Source organism: Diadema antillarum, unplaced genomic scaffold (assembly GCF_040938485.1).
Source record: "Diadema antillarum isolate AM-2024a unplaced genomic scaffold, OU_Dant_1.0 seq00000043_RagTag, whole genome shotgun sequence".
Lineage (NCBI taxonomy): Eukaryota > Metazoa > Echinodermata > Echinoidea > Diadematoida > Diadematidae > Diadema > Diadema antillarum.
Window position 1 is genome coordinate 681,674 of NW_027271155.1, and position 6,333 is coordinate 688,006.

Below are 6,333 nucleotides of genomic sequence, written 5' to 3' on the forward strand. Positions count from 1 at the left end.
CAGATTTTTGTTAATCTATTATGCTTACAATTCATTTGTAAATTGTATCGAGATGCAACATTACATTCCCATCTGTCTTATGATTGCTCCACTAACCAATTACCAAAATTGTACAAGTTACAACCTTAAGCATTAAAAAAAGATCAAGCTGGCTCTACAAAGGATTTAAAGTTATCCATAGCTGATATCTGAAAAGATATGTAATGTAAGGCTTAGAACTTAACAAGAAAAAAACTTATAATGTGCACGATAATTGGCCACATCTGGTTTGTCTAGTTTGCCAATCAAGCTTTTCTTTGGATAGCAAGTGTGTTTAGCCTATTAGATAACAACTAATTCAAGCAAGGTTATGTAAGGTTATTTACAAGACCATACTCTCTTTATGCTGCCTCAGTTTACTCAAGTCACAACAAAAGATATTTGCTGTCATTGGTGTAGAAATATATTTGTATTTCGTGATTTTTTTTTGTCGTTACTCACGTTACACCCTTGTTACTCACGTTACATTGTTACTCACGTTACAATTTTTGAACCTCTCTCATTATAATACAATTGCATGTACACAACCCTTTCACCATTTTTCATATTAGGTAGAGGCAGTATGAAGAGAATTTCCATTGGCACATTTTAAATCCAAGGGAATATTAAGATATGAAACTATTTCAGTATTTTCGTTACTCACGTTACATTAGTTTTAGCAATTTGGCAATATGCATTCTACCAGTTCATGGGAATACGGATCATTTTTTCCTTACTGACAACTAGTAACTAATACCCAATACATCATAAATATCAACAAATCAATTACTTACCATTCTTTTATATTCTATGGATTCAACTCAAACATTCATGTACATTTTCAATGTAGTTCTCAATGAAAATGTAATTTGACTTTAAAGTGTAATATTTGCCATTCTGGAGGTATATTAGTGTAAAAAATGACTGTTCCACATGCCCAGACGTATACTAAACAAAATAAAATAGGTGGCAAGTTTCAACATAGCAATTTATTTTTTCACCCCATGACACCCATCTCATGGAATTGCCCATCTCACAAAGCATGTGGAATGAATACCCTGTAGCATCTCAGACTTAATTGATACCCCTGTTTGTTGTGCATCATGTGCATGATGTTGAATGTATGTCTTGTTACGTAGGAGCATGGGCACTACATCACGTTTGACGAGGAGTTCATCCGCAGAATGGAATCGCCTCAGTCCCCCTCCCACCCTCTCGTTCCAGGCGAGGATCCCTACCGTCATCTTGACTTTTACCCGCCACCCGCCCGCCACTCGTCGGAACGCGGCGCGGCGAAAAGGCAGCAGACCCTGCGACGCCAACGCGTGTCCTTCCTCCTCCGATCCCGCCTGTCGCCGATGTCCCGCACCACGCCGCGCTGTCTGCGCAGATCCAGCTCTCAGGGCGAGACGTCGTCCACCGCGACGACGAGCGAAACGTCGGGCAGCAGCAGCGATAGCAGCACCGGCAGCATCCCATGTCAGTTGAAGGAGGATTTGAGCGTGATGTTGGACGATTACGCGGCGTATGGCAACGATTGGTCGATGCTGGCCAACTACGTCGGGCTGGAGCACCTTATGCACAGGTTTCTGAACAGCAGGCACCCCACCATCACTGTCCTGACATACTGTGAGAGACTCAATATATCACTGCAGTACCTGGAGCAGGCTATGAGGGACATTGACCGCCAAGACGCCGCCAGCCTCATCAAGAGCTACATCGCCAGGACGGACGGCACTGGAGACAGAGATGAGGACCACCATCTCTGAGGAGAGGGTGGCCAACCAGCCAAATATCGGGAGGCATGCCATCAAACAAACGACTCAAGATTCATAAAATCAGAAACACGCACGGAGAGAGTAAAACTAGAGGATGAATTGAGACCTGAACGATAGCAGATCGTGTTAAACGGAGGTGTAGGTTCAAACTGATGACTGATAAAAGTATCAATTGATTGCTATGGCAACGATGGTATATGGCGATACGATGTCAAAGATCCGTAGATACATTAATTCTTTTATATCCCTGTAGAGATCTATAAGAATTCTTTGGCTGGATAGATTGAAAGTGGTTATTATATATTTTACACCGTAACTTTCATCGATCTGCCCTTTCTTGTCTTTTGTAAGAGATCTTTACCATGTGAAATTATCATGACAGTTATCTTTGCAGAATACCCGTCTGTGTCAGATGTGTAACAATGATTATAGATGTGATTTTGGAATAGAAGTACAATTTGATAATCTAGTGTTTAATCGCCAGGTCTCTATAAAACAGATTTTGCTTATCTCAACAGTAGCTGTTATTTTCTCATCTACTTCTCCTTACAAGGTGCGCGTCTCCTTCCCGTTGTTGCCCCCCCCCCCCCCCAACCACTTTGAGTGTTTCCCCAGAACCTTTCAATGATCAAGACAGACGACAACTCAACCTAAAATCCTGCTGGCGGGATAAGGTATTATGACAGCAAATCGTGTCAAGTTTAAGAGTATCCCAAGGCACAAAGATTTGTGTTTTAAGGGTCAAACTTTTGCAAGGAAAGGAACAGGGTTTATGTCATTCTGTGGTAATGTTTGAATGAAGTTTGACGCTGGCGCAACATTGTATTTTTGAGAAGAGTTATATACGCATGACTCGTATTTACAATTGGTGACAAAGATTTATCATTTCTTTTTAAATTCGTGCGGAAGCGGACCATCTTGTTAAATGAATATTTGTATGATAGTTATGTTTACATCTTATTTTGATGAGCCTGGATTGGTGGAGGGGTGTTTCTGGGTGGAAGTTACGGAATTTAGCGGCCACCATTTTACCGATGTGCTCAGCACGTGCGAGCTGCACAAAGTAGGCCTACAGGCTATAGTGTAGAGACATATGCTCTGTTAAAATGCGTGGACTATTCTGATCACCGTGTCTGGTTATAGAAGGAACAGTCCAGAGTGATATAGAATAGAATAGTATTCCATGGTTTTAAGTGTCTAGATGACTTAAGTGTTCCTTATCTTAAAGATTCGTTTAGATTTATTTCGTAGAACTATACGCCCTTTGTTCGAATGAAAATCTTTCATTACCCAAGCCCTAGACTGAATACTGTAAAAGAGTATTTATGTACAGGGGAACATGCAGGTACAATGATTTACCACCAGGATGCAAATTTTGTTCAAGTTCACGCACTTTCAACAAAGTGATAAATTATATTATTCCCACGTTTCTGTGATTATTCAACAAAATAGACCCATATTTTTCATCAATGACTGACCAATCCGCAGCATTTTTTTTTCCTTCAAATTTACCAATGGTAGGTGGGTGGGGGTGGGGGCGGGGCGAGAGGAGTAGTGTTTATATTCATTTTTGTTGCACGTAGGCGTACTCTCTGCTTTTGATGATTATCGATGCATATTGTTTGCTGAAATTTAGTTTTTTTAATGTATAATGTTGCTGTTCATACGGTTTTCCTGGACCCCTCGGCAGAACAGCAGTGTCTTGTAGGCACAGCTGAGCAGGACGATTCAGCAGAATTCCACTTAATACTGTTTGAAATAGAGGGCAACGGTAAGCATATCATAAGGTGTCCGTGGGAGGAGCAAGTTTATAGCTTGAAATTGCCTCCCGGGCGAGCAATAACAAGACAGTCTAATGATTTGCTTGCACTTTCTTGAATTGATCAACGGTACGTATCGTATGTCATTGCATTATCGCTTATTTTTGAACCCCATGGAAGAATAGATCTATCCCATCGGCATGTACGTAATTGGCTATATCCACCGTGACGCTTTACAGCACCACACATTCTGAGACATGTTAGTGTTCTCTTGATTGTTTATGTTACGTCTATCTGTGTACAATATCTTCATTTTGTATTTGATTTTGTAGTGTTACGGAAACAGACAGCCAAAGGCGCTATATTTCTTTAAAGACTGGTTCAGTTTGATTCATGCTATTTTCAAGAATAATTGTAGTAAACCATGATACCAGGTGATAACTAACATGCATTTCATGTTTTTGTTTTTGTTTTCTTTGAAGGCGTCATGTAAAATCAGTGGGTATACCGTTAGAGGAAGAGTACGTTAAGGAACTCGTCAAGCCGACTTCAGTATGATGTGTCTAAATACTACAAAACAAAGTTTGTTGATATTTGATATTACGTGCATATATATAGTATAATATATATATATATATATATATATATATATATATATATATATATATATATATATAAAGCGTTTTAATGCCATTTTAGGTTTTAATCTTATATATATATATATATATATATATATATATATATATATATACATGAATATATAAAACTTAATCTGGATCCAGATTAAGGGAGACAGTGTATGGAAATGTGTATTAAGCGTTGCCAGCAGTAAAGCATGGATTGAATGGAATACAATGTTTTTGAAAACGTCAAGGAGACCTAAAGTCTAGTGTTTCCGTAATGTAGGTAGTGATAACCATTATTGTCTCCCTAAGGTGATATCCAAAGATATATTATGTATATATATTTTGCATTGACCAAAAAGAAGAGATTACGACATTTATCCTTTATGACCGACAATGATATATAGCATTTCCTGAATTGTCTTTTTTTTTTTAGAATTCGATTGAATGATTTTTTTTCCTTCTCATGTCATTCAGTGATATTTGGCCTATTTCGGCATGGCAACATGGTATACTATACAGAATGTGAGATGCGACTACACAAGACTCAGTCTGCATTGCTTCATGCTTTATAAGTATTACATTCCTCTATCACATAATTCTGACTGACATCCATTTGATATATCTGTGTACATTTTGATTGTTTTATATATTCGAGAGAGATAATATTCGAATGGCTGTATGGTATACTCCCATGTAATTTCTTATTTCATTTGCAGAGACCTACAACTTCTTAACTTCCTAGAGTTTCTGAACGTAAGTACAAAGAAAAAAAAAAACCCAGAAAAATAAGTGTAAAAAAAAAATGATCTGTCAATTACATGAAAACGGAATCAGTATTCTTCCAAGAGGGTGAATTGCGTGATATTCTTCTATTGTATCATTATCATAATTATCATTTATTTTTTTATAATCAGCCCTTGTGATTAAGTATCTATGCTCGATCATCCCGTAGTATTATACGTACTTGTGAAGGTGGTGGGAAAACTTGGTCCTTAAGGTAGACCAACATGATTCTCCTACTTTTTAGATGTAATGAATCAAACAACTCATACTTGCCATTTCAAGAAAAGTACTCTTCATCCGCATACATTCATGTGTATATCGGTTTACTGGCGGCATACAATGTATTGCGAAAGTTAAATACTTGCGTGTCTGCGTTTCCTTCCTGTTTACCATAGTGTGAGGATGTAAAGGTTAACGCATTACGACAATGCATACATAACTGCGTGTGTGTGTGGGGGGGGGGGGGTGCGTCGGTGCGTACGTCCGTGTTTGCGCTTGTTTTACCCATAGATATTCTAATCCTGTCAAATCTCTTTGGTTTTACCCTCTGTATTACGTCATTATATTTTTGATATTAGTACTGTATTTGGAGTCACCTCTTCCTACAGTTTAACGAGAAATTCTCATGGCTAGGTATATGTGTACTATGTCTGTAGGCACAGTCACGCTGCTAAGACGGCAAAGATTAAAAGTCTTTTTAGAAGATCATTAGCGTACGCATGTGTGTGTGTGTGTGTGTGTGTGTTTGGAAGTATATGTAATTGGCAAAAATTAGCACTCTTTTTAGAAGATCATTACCGTACGCATGTGTGTGTGTGTGTGTGTGTGTGTGTGCGTGTGTGTGTTTGTGTGCTTGGAAATACATGTAATTATCATAAAGTCATATAAAACTGGGTGGGCTGGGAAGTGGGGAGTGGTTATGAGAAATGCTATTTTGTCAGTTTCCGTTCTAACACATCCTAACTGATGAAATACAATGCATGTCTCTCTCTCTCTCGCCTTCTCTCAAACATACACACATACACACATACACACACACGAACATACGTAAGAGCATATAATATCTGCAAAATAAGGCAAAACACGAGTCGCAAATGTGTCCATCACTCGTAAAAATACTTTATTTACAGCCTCTACGAGTACAAAAGAACACAATTCCGTACAAGTAGACTGTCTCCATACATGGTATAAAGTTGCGTCTTGTTCCTCCTTTCTTTTGGTTACAAAAAAAAAAAAAAAGGGAAAACCCCCAAAATAGAATAATAGCAAGGCAAGTATCGGGAGATGGAGGTTACAAAGCCAGATTCCAAAACATAAGATTATTATGACGAGTTTTACCATTAACCGTATTCTTGTCCAATATGTACT

At 38.4% G+C, this 6,333-nt stretch overlaps 1 pseudogene; it reads left to right on the plus strand.

Annotated features, from left to right (window-relative positions):
• LOC139725477 (uncharacterized) overlaps nt 1-3,265 on the plus strand; it is a 72,694-nt pseudogene extending 69,429 nt beyond the window's left edge.
• The last annotated feature ends 3,068 nt before the right edge of the window (nt 3,266-6,333 follow it).